Raw genomic sequence first — 16,990 nt, 5'->3', positions numbered from 1 at the left:
CCGTCCTGCAACGCAGGGGTTTATGACTAGTCTATACTATTATAAAAAGGAGAAGTGATGTACAAGATGGTAATTTTACCACACGTATCAATTTTAAAGCAACATGTACAAAATGCTTAAAGCCATTTAAGTTGCAAGTTCTCCAAAATTTTAAGACACCTGAGGGGTAAATTAGGGTTTTCACCTATTGAATTGAATGGGATTTGCTGGCCTGCAAATGAAGCGTCTCACCTTCATACCCACACACACCGTTATATAATAGCATGTGAAAGTTGCGATTCGTTACCAGGAAAGCGAAGATGCTTGCCCTTCACCTTCATTAGCGACTGAAGAGCCTGCATAACCCTCTTTTAATCACCCTCTCAAATCCCCCTTCAGGTCCAGGTTTCCACTCAAATCCCCCTTCAGGTCCAGGTTTCCACAGCAGTGAACAACCAACGGCGGATTGGGGCTTCAACACTGGAATAGAGTCCTGCCACCACCACCGACGATCCACGATTTACTCTGCCCTTACTGACAGTCACCTAAGGAAAAAAACAAGTAAGAATCTATCTCCCGTTTTCTCGTATCAACAATTTCTACAATTTGACACCCTTTTATTTAAATGTCAGCTTGATTAGTTCTAGACTCAACATTGACATTTACTGTAAACTCCATGAGAAAAAACGAGTCATTTGTATAATTGTATGTTAGATTAATTAAGCATTATCAACATTGTGCCCACAAGGTGTTTGATATAATGTCCGAATGAAAGAATTGTGATCAAATGAGCATGAGACCACCACCTTATCCAATAGCTGTACTGAGAGGTCATCGTGTTTCTGTTATGGATGTTTGTTTTCATCCTTCTCATAATTTGGTGTTCGGTAAATATATTAATCATGTTTTGAAGCATTGTTAAATTATGTCGCAATTTATAATCCAAACTATTTTATTTATATTAATTTTCTAATTTCCTCTTTTCTCTTGTTTGCACATTGGGCTGATGGTTATTTTGGCTTCATGTTGGGCTGGCTTTGTTGGTCAAAGTTGTCAAGGCTTTATTCTAAGTCAAAGATTACGTTAATTACCGAAAAATGAGGTTAAATTTTCGAATATGTATTTATACTGCATAATTAGACAGATCCACATTATCTACATTAAGTTTTGTTCATTAATTTGCAGAGTTATAACGTGGTTTCACCAAACTACATGTTAACACACCAATCTAACATCAATGAGAAGATGAGAGCCATGCTAATGGACTGCCTTATCGAGGTACCGTCAAAGACCCTTTTTTAATAACTACTAAAAAAATTTGAAAATAACCAGGTGCACTAGAAAGAAGTTGCAACTGGTTGGTATTGGTGGTGTTGAGTGGTGACTTGGTTGTGGTGGTGAATGGCTACAACGCTGGATTGAACACCGACGGAGCTTGAAAGTGATTTTCTAATTTAACTCGGTTTCATCAGTTATTCATCAATCGAAGTTAGCGGTTAGGGAAGATCAAACGTATTCCAGAGTTTACGTTTTTGTGTTATATGAATCTGATCGAATGCCTTTTCTCAAACAAAATCATTATACTCCGGTCAAGCCGTTGACCGTGTCGGCTGCGGTCTCTCACTTCTTTGAAGAACGAGGTAAACTCTCTATAATCATTGTTTCACTTGAATTCAAAAACCCATTTGTCTTGATTTTCTTTGTTTAGGTGTTGACTGCTAACTGTTTGCGAAAACATGCCAATGGGAACTTCAAATTTTGATATGAAAAAAGCTCTTGAGTCACAAGAAATTCTTGTTCGCTTGGCCTGTTGCTCGACAGGTAATTATTTCAATCAACACCTTCAGATCGTAACAACCGATTATTTGTTTGTTTTGAAATATGTAGTTGTTGTTGGATATAGGAGCATGGGATGTTGTTACAGAGGCAAGATTCATTCAAGCAGAAGTTTGGAACCTTAGACGATCATAATACCGACGGTCTACAGGATTCTACTGAGAATTTGTAGCCAATTTGACTACTTATGGTATATTTTGATACATGAATTATCTAGCTGCTTACTTTTTTTTATAAAAGAAACCTTCTATTTTATGTATTTGGATGGTATTAATATTGTGAATGACAACCGACATTAGGGTTTCAATGAAGAAAACAAAGCTAAGAAAGGAATCCACATAAACCCCAAGGTATCTCTCTTTTTTCTTAATGTTTTCTTTACGAACTTGTGTTTTTTTTAATAATGTGTTGGTGTATTTACTTCATGAGCTGTCATACAGGGATTTGCCATTGGAGATGGAATTACTGATTCAATATAATATGTACACTAATTACGCGCTAGACATGAGAATAATTAAGGAGTCTTCTACATAAAAAAACATAGACATGGGAATAGTTAAGAAGTACTTGAGGCATATTTTATATTCTAGATAAGATTTATATATGTTTAATATGGAAATTACATAAATGTACAACTTGAAAAGCATATTGTACAATAACCTGCTGCACAAACATATATGCATTTGCAATATTAAAAAATTCACATCTGAACTCATATTATTCATTTTTTTTGCCCAGAAATCGCCTCAGGTGGGCTTTTTGATAAAGCGTGAGATGTCGAAATCCAAGAGAGATCCAGTAGGTAAATCGTTCAATTTGATCATAATGACTAGCGTTTGGATTGCTTTCAAGTATTGTTCCAGATCTACATGCATTTGCAATATTAAAAATTCACATCTGAACTCATATTATTCATTTTTTTTGCTAATTTATTTAATCAAGTTTTTAGGGTTTGTTTAAAGATTTCATATTTGTTACACGTTGATTTAGCTTTGTCAAAAAAAAAAAAAAGAGGAATGGAGCATAAAGAGAACATACTGACCAGCTTTGAGAACATGAGGAAACTCAAGTTTAAGCATCTCAGAGAGCAACTCAAATCCACTAGCAGGTGCTTAATAATGTTTCATTTTATTAAATTTATTATATAATATTTGAATTAGTGGTGGCATTGGGTTTGTGGGTTGAATTGATGCAATTGTCTTTTACACGAGCATTATACAGAGTGCACACAAAAGTTGGCATAGCACACAGTAGAATTTATGCAAGCCCAAATGAAAGCAAGCACCAAAACACCATAGAGCTGTTACAACATATTGGTGGGTTTCATGTCGACTTGACTGATCACGACCCATATATTATTTGTGTCAACTGTCAATGACATCAACACATTAACCATGACCTGAACACCTTTAACTTTGTTACCGAAACACAACCCATGAAGCTTATTTATCTGGCGAGTCAAATGGGTGACAGATTTTAACGGTTGGTGGGTTGTAAATGGATTATAATCAAGTTAAACCGGTTTAACGACTGACAAGTTGTAATAAATGAGGTAAATGGGTTGGTGGGTTGATCTTCGATGTGGATTTTGGTTGGGAGTCCAATGTTTTCAAAACATTAGTGGATTGGTTTATTGATAGAGCATTTTTAAAATGTTTGTGGTGGTTGTATGTCTCAAAGGAATAGGCCCATCTGTTAGAAGATTATGTGTTCAAGAAAAAGAGATAAATGGTGCGGAGATTAAGGCAAGTTTTGTTGTCCATCAGGTTGGTCAACACTCTTAACAGCTGTTTGTTTATTCCTTATCATATTCTCTTTAAAATATTTATGATTATTAAATCATTTTGTTGCAGGATGTTAAGAGGAAGAGCCACCGATGTTACACTTGGATGGTCAGTTGCTCATGGCCCACCTTTTACATTTGCAACTACACTAGAACATGAGTATGAAAGTGATATATTTGGAGAAAGAGGTCGGCTTCATTCTTTGTAGAAATAAGCTCAGATACAAGACCAAATTTTTATTTCCAAACACAAATACCCGCAGCAACGTGCGGGCATTCCCACTAGTTAATATTAAACGTTAAGCCGTTTACTTGCCCAGTAGCCGGACTACGTTCTAGAAAGACCGTCTTGCTTTTGACTATTTAACCCATTTTTTTTTCAAAAAAAAATTTAACCCATTTTATATATTATATATCGGGGTAGGCCGCCGGCTAATTGTAGGCGGCTTGTCAAACTATTATTTCTACGTTATACATATTCTAAACCATATAATTAAAAAAAAGCCATATAATTAAATAAATTATATTACATAACAACATATTTGGAATTTTATGCATTGAAATAGAATATTTATAATAAATTTCGTATGCGTAGTTCTAAATTAAAAAATGTTAATTATTCAAGCATAGATTATAAATGATTGTTAATTATTAAATACGGTGTTTGTGTAACTAACAGTGAAATAAAAGTTGTACTTTATTTTGAATTTGAATATATGTACATTGTGATCTATATATTTATAATTCATTAATACATTAATACAAAACTTATTTATTTTGATCCATGTAGTTATGTCTTGATAGCATTACTTTTCTTTAATGTGATTCATAAGTTATCTTTTTTTTTTTTAATGGCAAGGAACAACATGCCAACCATCGTGACATCGGGCGTTGTGCCCAAGGTCGACTATTCGACCGCCATTAGCCCTTTGGCTCTCCCCAGACACGCAGAAACCCGCCTGAAGGCTCGCAGAGGAATAACGGTAAAATCTCACCTTTCATCCAAGTCGACCCGACGCCACCCGTATTCGCTCTTCACCTGGATACCGCAGAAAATAGTGAGGAGAGTGGAAATCGAACATGGGTCACAAAGAACACCAATTTTTTCCTCAACCACTCCACCACTACCTCATTGGCATCTTTTTTTGTTTTATTTTCGTCTTTAGTAAGTATAATTTAAGATTATTAATCAACAATCAAATACTTCTAATAAATGATATGCTAAATACAATGTTGTAAAGACTAAAGAGTATGTGAAAAGAGACAAATGAATGAAAGCTTTGTCTTCTGTGTAAATGGTAATGGTCGATAGTAAGGTTCAAACCGGGTATTATTGATCTTCATATAAGTCATTTTCTAGATTAAAATAAAATATTAATGTAAATTTAAGTAAAGATCGTTAAATTAAAAATTGTGTAGTGTGAGTACTTTTTTACTCATTTTTTTTTTACTCATTTTTTTTTACTCATATAAGATATGATATATAGGTAAACGTTGATAGAAGTATATTATATTTGAGTTTTTAAATACATCAAAGTTTACGATTTCACTCATTTTTATAAAATATAAATGTCTTGTTTTAATGAGAGAGAAATGTATATTTCTTTCACATATCATATGCCAGTGCCACGATCCAAATATCTCTGAGAAATTCAATAGACCATCATAAAAATTGTTAATGAACAATGATCGGAAAAGGCTATACATATCATTTTGATTTAGTGTTATAGGGATATTTGAATAGTGTAAATAATTTAATGTATATTTAAAAGCTTCTTATTGGCGGATCAAGGAATTATTTGCTCAGGGTATAGATAAGGGGTTTAACCATATTTTCAAGGGGTGCGGTCAGGTCTTTTGGTTAAAACATACACTAATTTTTTTTCAAAGAGGTGCGCCCGCCTGCCCACCCACCAAGACACTTGGGTCCGCCCTGTTTACATGGCTTTACGTTAGTTTAACTAGGGATGAGAAAATACCGATACCGTCCCGATCCCAAAAAATACCGATCCCGAATTTTGTGTAAACTTGGTACCGATACCGAAATATGTCGGTATGGTATCAGTATTTTAAGGGTAAAATTCGGTATTTTACCGATACCGTACCGATACCGAAAATGCCAAAAGTGGATACCGTTTCCAGTACCGAAAAAATTTGGGATCGGGATTTTGGGATCGGGATCAGGATGGGATCGGAATCCGGACGGTATTTTGTACCAATTGCTCATCCCTAAGTTTAAGAGTCGGTATACATACTATATGGCCGATTAATCACCTATATACATGGCTATATGGCCGTTTAACTAAATTCCTGTTTAAATGTTGTACGGTTTATGTAACTTGTATTAAAGATTAAAGATGTGTCGTATACACCAAACACCCTAAAAGCTATACCTTTCATATAATAAATTTTGAGTTAAATGTCATTTTAGTCAATTTTAGTCATTGTGGTTTTGACTATTTTGTCAGTTTAGTCTAAAGGTTTCAATTTTCGCATGTGGGTCCAAAAAGGTTTCACCGTTGCCATTTTAATCCACTAGGTTAACTTCATTCATTTTTTCTATTAATGAGAAGGGCAATTCAGTCATTTTATATGACCGAATTGCCCTTCTAGTTAACAGAATTACATATAAAATGATCGAGTTATCCTTCTCGTTAACAGAAAAAATGGATGAAGTTAAACCAGTAGACTAAAATGGCAATGATGAAACCTTTTTGGACCTATAGGGAAAAATGAAACCTTTGCACTAAACTGACAAAATGACTCAAACCACAGTAACTAAAATGAAATTTAACTCAGAAATTTTCTTGAACAATAAATTTATTCCATTTGACTCTATAATCCAAAATCAGCAAAATGAAACCCAAAATCTGGAATGGTAAGCAAATCAAATTCATATACCAAGCAAGATGAACACATGCACACCTTTAAAAATTAAAAAATCTCACGCGTTATTCAATGATATAAACCAGAAGTCATGATCCAAGTTTAATAATGTCACAACCCCCGACCCCTATCTCGGGAGCGGGCGGCCGTGAGCCAGTTTCGGTGGTATCGATGTTTATCAATTTGGCAGCGGAATTTTTTTCATCAGGACCGTAGTTAGGAAATATTTTATCAGAGTAAAACCACCTTATTTTCATAATATTAAACACATGGGATAAAACCCAAGTTTTGCAGTACATACATTTTTATAGGAATAAATCCTATTTTAATTAATAAAAGCATCTATTTTATTTTAGGTAACTTTATTGCCACTTTTCCAAGACTTCAGTGCTCTCCAGCTGGCTTCTATTGGCTTTATACTAAGTTACCTGAAACACGTGTTTAAAACATTTTATCAGCAGGAAATACTGGTGAGTGAATCCCAGTTTAATCAAGTTTAAATAAAAAGTCACAGTGAACAGTATTGAGGGCGATCCCGCAATTACATTTGTTTCCAAGTTATATCAATTATCACTCATGGTACTGTCGATACCCGACTTGTGGTAATGTTACTCCATATCCAGGTTTCCTATCCAGGTTGTAACAATTTTGTATACAAAACCCCAACATACCCGTGATAATTGTATTCTTACAAATACTCAATAACTGTTGTTTGCATAGAAAAGTATGCAAGGTTTTGTAAAAACATTTAACAAAAAGTGGATCAACTCACAAAAATGAGTTCATAAAAAGAAGGATCACTCACATTGCTATTATAGGGCTTTCCTTTGTGATTCCCTGGTTATAGTCTAATTAAATAAACAATGCACACGCGTTAGTATAATAACCCATTTTAATATTAGTAATACCCTCCCCGAGACGGCATTCCAACGACTACGTCGGGCAGAACCACGACAGCCGTTACGGAACCCTAGATCAATCGGGCAGAGTACCTAATACGTATCCAGGGGTTATGATACTTACAACGAGGCAGAGCTTCGCTAATTAGGGGGTATAATACCCGCGTATCACTTCTACTACTTCAGAATTCGCTTAGAAAGAAAAAGAAATGAACGAGGAATACTGAAACCCGATGCCTGCTTATATAGGTGCTGATTCTGGTTCCCACGCGGCCCGCGTACAATATGGACTGGGCTCACGCGGCCCGCGTTGACTCCGGTCAACTGCGTAGCTTAGCCTGGTCACCAGATAGACTCGACACGATATCGACACGTGTCAGCTCAGAGCTGCGCCACCCTTTAAAATACGCGCGGCCCGCGTAAACTAACGGTGTGGTCTTATGCGGCCCGCCTGGACTTAAGAAATCAAAGGAATCCGGTTACACCTTCATACGGCCCGCGTGCATGGTTGGGGTGGGTCTACGCGGCCCGCCTCAACTTACTATTTCTCGTTTTTAATTTATATATTGTATTTCGGGCTCGGTTTTCACATACGGGGTGTATTTTAGAAAGTGTGGGGGTGTCAGGGGTGTTTTAGGAGGGTTGTTATATTTTGGGTGTAACTCCTGGGTTATTTAATAACATATATAGTGCACTCACATTAAGTATAATAACCCAATTCCACTTTATCCCTACGTCACGAGACAGAACCCCAACGAATTCAGGCAGAGCCTTGACATACGTTACGGGGCCCTACGTCGGTCGGACAGGGTATCAGTGATCAAGGGTTAAAACACTTAAAACGGGGCATGGCTTTATTATGATTATAATTAAAAGAATAATCAATATAGAATGATTTTAGGGACAAAGAAGTTGGCGAGGAACTGAGCACACAAATTGTTGACATGCAGTCTATATTTATACTTCTTCATAACTTGGAGTATACGATTCATCAATCCACGTAACTCTACATCATTAAATTCGAAGATACACGTTGCCTGTTATCTAAATTGATTTCTATTTTTATTTTATTCATTTATTTTATTTTTCTTTCGATTTTATGTACACATAGAAAAGAAGAAAAAAAACGTCTACTTAATCTCAATTACTTTGATTTATGTTTATTATTATAATTAATTTAATTGCTTTACTCATTTGGCGTGTATAACTCTTAAAATATGACGTTTTATAGAATAATGAGTATGTCATTAGGACGAGCATATTTTTATCTACGTTTTGAACCAAGTTTTATTAAAAATAGAGTAGGTTCAAATATAATGTATTTTCATAATTTAATTATTTAAACGGTTCCTAGCCCGTCTAGGTACTTCATATTTCTAACAATCAACTTGCCCATGATTTATCCGTTTAATAACATAAGTTTTCATATACTTTATTTATTTTAAATAGAAATTTTGGAACTGTTACATCCTCCCCACCTTGTTTTAAATCTCGTCCTCGAGATTCCCTGAAATATGGATGAATATTTAGTAGTTTAGTTTCTAGGTATATTCTGGTCTTTGTTTTGAATTTCACTTTACTTTGACCAGAACTATTCTCTTATGCTTTGAGATTCTTATTTTTAAATTGTGTGATCTTTTAATTGATTTAAATTCTTCATTTACCTCTATAACTTTGGAGAGGTACAACTAAAGATTTATCAGTTAGGTATGTATTCCTGTCATTCCAAATAATTTTAAGGGTTCCGAATGGTAAATCTTAGTAGAATCATAGGGAAAAAGAGTTCTTGTAAGTATATCTAGTCGTGGTTACTTTTATTTTCAAGAGCTCTTAATAAAGGTAAAATGATTCTCTAAAAGTTTTTTTTTTAGATGTTTTGTGTCTTAGCACAACTTTTGGTTACAGGCTTCCTAATGCATTAATAATCTCACAAGGGAAATATTATACTTCCCATGGCGTCCCAACTTATAGGGTTCCCGTCGTTCATCTTGCCGCACGAGTTTCGAGACTGATGATCAAACGAAATAATGTTTGACATTGGAATTATAGACGTATACGAGGGAGATTCCTGATATTTAAATCTAGAATTATCATTGACACACCTGTTCGTGATTTATTTCTAATTGTCAATCAATATGGTCTTTGGATTTCCTCATAGATAGATATATCTATATAATCACATATTTCACATACTGTAATATACACACCGTTCATAAGGTCAATGTATTTAACAGATTCATATTTCCAAAAACAGGTTAGACATCAAATCATGGTACTATTTAGGGAATTCCATTAACATAACATATACCCCATCTCACCCGGTCTCGCCGGAGAGGTATCCCCATCTCACCCGGACAAGCTGGAGTGTATACCACATCATACCCAGACTTTCCGGAGAGGTAGTTATCATTGTATTTCCCCTAAACAGAATTTTCTCAAATAATGATTTCAGAAGTACATCATTTATTATGGCTTGTATCAAGAAATAAGGAAATTAGTATTCTCATGATGGATCATATTCTAGAACCGAGTAGTATCAATAAACAAGAAATAACAGTGGCCAGTTGTTATCGCTTATTTATCATACAGACACTGTTCTAGTCATTATCCTCACGGGATACCAATCACACTTTATCTATGCAAGTAATCGGCTTATCTCAAAGCTTTATACTAAGGCATTTTCCTTAGGTTCAAGTCTAATTACTGTCCTGATTGTTACCAGTGAATATCAATATCGTAACTCGTTCATTTAAGCATAGATATTATTATGGTTGTAGTTTTCTTTTGGTTGGAGAATGGAGTTTCAATTATATCATTGTCTCCATTGATATTATAGCTAAGTTCAACGTAATAAGTATGCTTCCAGCTAGCTCTATTCATGTTTATATATTATGAGATTCCGATGCACGGAATATTTTATTGAGACGGATCAAGATTTATTCTTATAATGGCTTTGTGTTTTCATACAAATCACCAATGAATTTTTTTTTCTAATTTTTAAAAAATCATTTCGGTTAATTTAATAGCTTCGGTTTTATTTATATAATTTATTTTGAAACAATATTACTAAAACCACAAAGTTTTAAAACTTTATACCATATATTTCAATATGTATTTTAAACCAAAGTAAATGATTGGTTCCAAAAGAAAGTCATGAACATGATTGCTTTGTTAACAACTAACTTAGTTTGATGTATATTAAAATATTATTTGAGTAGGTGATATTAATTATCACATACAAATCTCTAGTATAAACATTTGGGTATAAAATAGATTGATTAAAAACGGCGAACATTGCGACTTATATATATATATAATTATTATAAGCTACAACTGGAATTCAAAACAGACTAGTGATTATGCATCCGTGTCTTCTTTTAGTTTATCTAGGTTATAGGAGTATTAAGCTCAACATACTTTTATGTATGGTTTTATTCTATCTTTTTCTTTTACTAGGTTGTTTATTTAATGGGCAAAATTTCTTTTTTTAAATTTCTTGCTCATAAGTGGCATGGGTGCTGGTACTAGTTTGGTCGTTCGACTATTTAATATAAGTTAACATTTACTGTTGTAGAGGCTAACATATGGAGATTTACCCATTGTTTATCTAATTCATCTTCTCTTGGTAGGTTATTACCTGTTTCCTGAGTTTGTGCATTATTACTTCCTTTGGTTGTGACTTCTTTATTTTCTTTATTTTCTCTTGACTTGATTTTTTTTTTTTTAGTAATCCTACTTTTCTTTTTAATGGTAAATAGTTTCTCAGACTGTGTCTTACGAATAAAAATTCCCTTCTCAGTGTCTGCTGAGTATCCTGAGGGATGAGGTTCCCTTATTTTTTTGTTTCTTAAAAACATTAACTATTAACTCTCTTTTATACTGATTGTACAAATCATCAGACCCATTTTTTTTTATAGTGTATTATAGCGTATGTTTATTAGAAGCATACTATACTACAATGTGTATATTATTTTACATACAATTAATATTGTATATTAACACGATTTCTGGATTTAAGGTCAATTCAGGAATTTACCATAATCTATACCACCATTCATAAGGATAGATCATGGTATAGATCATGAAGTCTATGAATCAACTTAAAATAACATACTTTTATTTATTTAAGGTGGATACATAATATTATTCAATTTCTTATGTAAATTTACCATAAATTATGATTTTAGATTTAATATCCAAAATTTATACCCATAATCTATGAATATTTTTACAAAATGAACGTGTATTAATATTTCCTACTAAGGTTGATATACACATAGTAGTATATACACACATATATATTACGGTACATTCATTTATTTAAGAAGAGATCTCACTCAAGGTGATACCTTAAGTTACTAATTGTATAAGAGTGTACTATAATACATCTGCCGAGGTAGCCTATGGGTACATCTAGTCATATTGGTTATTCATATTCTGAACTCAAAACATAAAAATCATAATATAAATATTAAGATTTATCAACACAGAATAACACATAAATTGTTATATTAATTTCCTAACACAGAATTTAAAACTTAAGTGTCAGCAGAACACTTCTTTGGCTTGAACCAGTGGCATAGCTCTGATACCACCTTCTGTCACAACCCCCGACCCCTATCTCGGGAGCGGGCGGCCGTGAGCCAGTTTCGGTGGTATCGATGTTTATCAATTTGGCAGCGGAATTTTTTTCATCAGGACCGTAGTTAGGAAATATTTTATCAGAGTAAAACCACCTTATTTTCATAATATTAAACACATGGGATAAAACCCAAGTTTTGCAGTACATACATTTTTATAGGAATAAATCCTATTTTAATTAATAAAAGCATCTATTTTATTTTAGGTAACTTTATTGCCACTTTTCCAAGACTTCAGTGCTCTCCAGCTGGCTTCTATTGGCTTTATACTAAGTTACCTGAAACACGTGTTTAAAACATTTTATCAGCAGGAAATACTGGTGAGTGAATCCCAGTTTAATCAAGTTTAAATAAAAAGTCACAGTGAACAGTATTGAGGGCGATCCCGCAATTACATTTGTTTCCAAGTTATATCAATTATCACTCATGGTACTGTCGATACCCGACTTGTGGTAATGTTACTCCATATCCAGGTTTCCTATCCAGGTTGTAACAATTTTGTATACAAAACCCCAACATACCCGTGATAATTGTATTCTTACAAATACTCAATAACTGTTGTTTGCATAGAAAAGTATGCAAGGTTTTGTAAAAACATTTAACAAAAAGTGGATCAACTCACAAAAATGAGTTCATAAAAAGAAGGATCACTCACATTGCTATTATAGGGCTTTCCTTTGTGATTCCCTGGTTATAGTCTAATTAAATAAACAATGCACACGCGTTAGTATAATAACCCATTTTAATATTAGTAATACCCTCCCCGAGACGGCATTCCAACGACTACGTCGGGCAGAACCACGACAGCCGTTACGGAACCCTAGATCAATCGGGCAGAGTACCTAATACGTATCCAGGGGTTATGATACTTACAACGAGGCAGAGCTTCGCTAATTAGGGGGTATAATACCCGCGTATCACTTCTACTACTTCAGAATTCGCTTAGAAAGAAAAAGAAATGAACGAGGAATACTGAAACCCGATGCCTGCTTATATAGGTGCTGATTCTGGTTCCCACGCGGCCCGCGTACAATATGGACTGGGCTCACGCGGCCCGCGTTGACTCCGGTCAACTGCGTAGCTTAGCCTGGTCACCAGATAGACTCGACACGATATCGACACGTGTCAGCTCAGAGCTGCGCCACCCTTTGAAATACGCGCGGCCCGCGTAAACTAACGGTGTGGTCTTATGCGGCCCGCCTGGACTTAAGAAATCAAAGGAATCCGGTTACACCTTCATACGGCCCGCGTGCATGGTTGGGGTGGGTCTACGCGGCCCGCCTCAACTTACTATTTCTCGTTTTTAATTTATATATTGTATTTCGGGCTCGGTTTTCACATACGGGGTGTATTTTAGAAAGTGTGGGGGTGTCAGGGGTGTTTTAGGAGGGTTGTTATATTTTGGGTGTAACTCCTGGGTTATTTAATAACATATATAGTGCACTCACATTAAGTATAATAACCCAATTCCACTTTATCCCTACGTCACGAGACAGAACCCCAACGAATTCAGGCAGAGCCTTGACATACGTTACGGGGCCCTACGTCGGTCGGACAGGGTATCAGTGATCAAGGGTTAAAACACTTAAAACGGGGCATGGCTTTATTATGATTATAATTAAAAGAATAATCAATATAGAATGATTTTAGGGACAAAGAAGTTGGCGAGGAACTGAGCACACAAATTGTTGACATGCAGTCTATATTTATACTTCTTCATAACTTGGAGTATACGATTCATCAATCCACGTAACTCTACATCATTAAATTCGAAGATACACGTTGCCTGTTATCTAAATTGATTTCTATTTTTATTTTATTCATTTATTTTATTTTTCTTTCGATTTTATGTACACATAGAAAAGAAGAAAAAAAACGTCTACTTAATCTCAATTACTTTGATTTATGTTTATTATTATAATTAATTTAATTGCTTTACTCATTTGGCGTGTATAACTCTTAAAATATGACGTTTTATAGAATAATGAGTATGTCATTAGGACGAGCATATTTTTATCTACGTTTTGAACCAAGTTTTATTAAAAATAGAGTAGGTTCAAATATAATGTATTTTCATAATTTAATTATTTAAACGGTTCCTAGCCCGTCTAGGTACTTCATATTTCTAACAATCAACTTGCCCATGATTTATCCGTTTAATAACATAAGTTTTCATATACTTTATTTATTTTAAATAGAAATTTTGGAACTGTTACAAATAATAATAATGTTCACACGGTATCTCATGATGATCGATTTCAGTACCACCACAACCTAAGAACCTTATGAACCCTTGGGACCTTGATCTACCATCGTCATGATCGCGACAAACGCTACAATAACCACACAACTTCCTCTTGAATGATGTTTGTCTTTCCCTCAAGTCTCTAATGTGCATCTTCTTAGGATATCTACTTGATCCAAATCCAAACATGAACACATACCATCTAGATTTCCTTTTTAGCTGCTTCTTGCGCTCGAACATCTCAATCTTTCTAGGAGAAACTTGCATGACTTTCCCACAAAACACAACCGGGTTCGATGAATCATGAGAAGTGATCATCATCTCACTTGAAAACTCGAAGTCTTGATCAAAATCGTGGCTCATACTTGGGTTATCTACCAAGAATTCAATGTTCTTGTCGCTATACATGTAAAGACCCGAAAGAGAGAGGGTGTCTTCATCTTCTTCATTTAAAATGCATGTTGCATCATTTGGGTTTGGTTTCTCCATTGATAGATGATACTTGATCAATGATCAAGTGTGTGTTTTTAGAGTGAAAAACAAGACAAGAAACCCTAATAATATATAGTTGACAAATATTCATATGTGCTTGTGTCATGGTTATATTAGTAAATTTTCAAAAATATTTGGATGTGCCAAGTGGCAAAAGGAGATGGAATTGGGTAGGGTGTGCCTTTTTACCAATTTATGAAAAAAAAAAGTTCAACCTTTTGAACATTAAGTTATTATATTTTTTGTCTCATTATTTTGTTTATTAATCTGTTGATTAATTCTTTTGCTGCTGAGATCACATCATGATCAACAAGGTAATAGAGTGTGATTTCGATTTATTCCTTGAATTGATTCTATTTCATATTTTCATGGTAGGCCTAACTCTCACCTATTTATGCCTCCAAATTTTATGAATATCATACATATGAAATAGAATATGTATATAACTAGGTTAGTTCCCCGTGTGTTACACGGGTTGAACAATTTAAACTATATAGTATAGATATTTTTTGTAAATGCAAAACAAAGACAGAGACATTTACATACCATATTGACATAAATGAGTTAATATAAATGTAACCCATCAACTCGTACATATTAATTAATGTCGTAGAGTTCGATAAGACAGCTCTAATGTCGGTTGAATTATGTCAATCAGAGTCTATTTGATACCCTTTGTACGACTTCTTATTTTTTGAATCTTTGTATTTGATTCTAAACCTATTATTAATATTATTGATAATAATTTTAGTTATATATATCAATAATATATTTAGTCTAACATATTAATATTATTATGAATTTCGAAACTTGTTTAGCTAGGATTTAAGATTCTATTGAAGTTTTAGTTTAACAATAGGTTATTGAATTAATAATAAGAATTTGTATTAGATAAGATTAAATATTATTATTATTTGTATTAGATTAGATTAAATATTATTATTATTAATATTATTAATAATTTTAATCAATTAAATGAGAGAATGACAAGTGTCCCAAAACAGGTTTCTTTTATTATATAGTATAGATGATGTTAAAAGAGTTGATTATAAGAACACCCGTAGTGGGGCGATTTTTTTTTTTTTTAAAATTGAAAAAAAAAGGCCCAAACCCCCCCCCCCCCCCCATTACGGTAGGCGTTTTCCAGCGTTATTTTTGAAAAATAAATGAACATAGCGTTTTAAAAAAGACGCTGAATATTGCTTTGGGCCAAGAGATGACCGTTTGACAACGGTCAATTGTTTAATAATTTTTTTTTAATCCAAAAATTTACCCACTATATATATGTCACCCACTTTCTCCTATTTTTTATAAAAAAACCTCACTTTCTCTCCTACTTCCTTTATATTTTATACAAACATGCATCCATTCCGACCCCCCTTTGGTGTGCCCGCAAGACCCATGAACCCGAACACAACCCAACCGCAACACACGTTTAACCTTCAAGAAACGGACCCGAGCATCTTACCGTACGCGGCTTACTTGACTGGCGCCACTCCGTTCGTGCCTCCCACCTTCGGATATGGTCAAGCCGACGGGTCGCAACCGTCACAAGAACAAGCCGAACCTGAACCCGATGTCGATGTCGTGCCGGAGACGCAACCCGAACCGGTGCAAGAGAACCAAAAAGTTTAACGAGATACAAGAGGCGAGGCAAATAGAAAAGGACATTGAGTTTTTGTCCAAACCGATCGACCACCTCCATGGCGACGCGTTGATCCTTGCGCAAATGCGTCGCCAAAAAGTTCGAGAAAAATATGGACTCTAGATCATCTTTTTTTTTAACTTTATTTTTTTCGGTTTTTTTATTTTCTGTTTTTTTTTTTTAATTTCAAGTAGTGTACTTTTTATTTTAAATTAATGAAGATTTTTATGTTTTAAATTAAAAAAAATAATTGTGAAATGATTGCATGGGCGTTATTAGAATAATGTCCCACTACGTCACTTTTAGAATAATACCCCATACTGACTGGGATGACACGTGTCAAATAATGTCCTATGATAGGGGCATTATATTCTTTCACCACTACAAGGCTGGTTTTGATAGCTTTTCTGGACCAAAACCCACCGTAGCTACGGTTTTTTTTTTTTTTAAATAAAGTAAACAAAACCTTCTAGATTTGTTGGGTCAGGGCCGGCCAAAACGGTTTGGGTTGGGGTTTTTTGTTACGTTTTTTTAACTAATCGTATGGTTTGATTAAGTGATCGAATAGTTATGTTATTAAGATAA

General features: G+C 34.4%; 1 long non-coding RNA gene across 6 annotated transcripts; it reads left to right on the top strand.

Annotated features, from left to right (window-relative positions):
* The first annotated feature begins 230 nt into the window (after positions 1–230).
* Positions 231–4,894, top strand: LOC110913024. Of its 6 annotated transcripts, none has more exons than XR_004880376.1 (10): positions 231–540; positions 728–1,081; positions 1,165–1,619; positions 1,688–1,800; positions 1,883–2,005; positions 2,115–2,165; positions 2,554–2,617; positions 2,806–2,923; positions 3,496–3,581; positions 3,669–4,894. It is a non-coding gene; the product is annotated as an uncharacterized LOC110913024 (long non-coding RNA). The 6 variants fall into 6 exon arrangements; XR_004880378.1 differs by having other exon boundaries at positions 232–540; positions 1,030–1,081; XR_004880379.1 differs by having other exon boundaries at positions 232–1,081; positions 1,165–1,257; positions 1,452–1,619.
* Positions 4,895–16,990: the final 12,096 nt, after the last annotated feature.

This window comes from Helianthus annuus, chromosome 15 (assembly GCF_002127325.2).
Source record: "Helianthus annuus cultivar XRQ/B chromosome 15, HanXRQr2.0-SUNRISE, whole genome shotgun sequence".
Classification (NCBI taxonomy): domain Eukaryota; kingdom Viridiplantae; phylum Streptophyta; class Magnoliopsida; order Asterales; family Asteraceae; genus Helianthus; species Helianthus annuus.
This window is presented reverse-complemented; position numbering and strand designations above follow the sequence as displayed.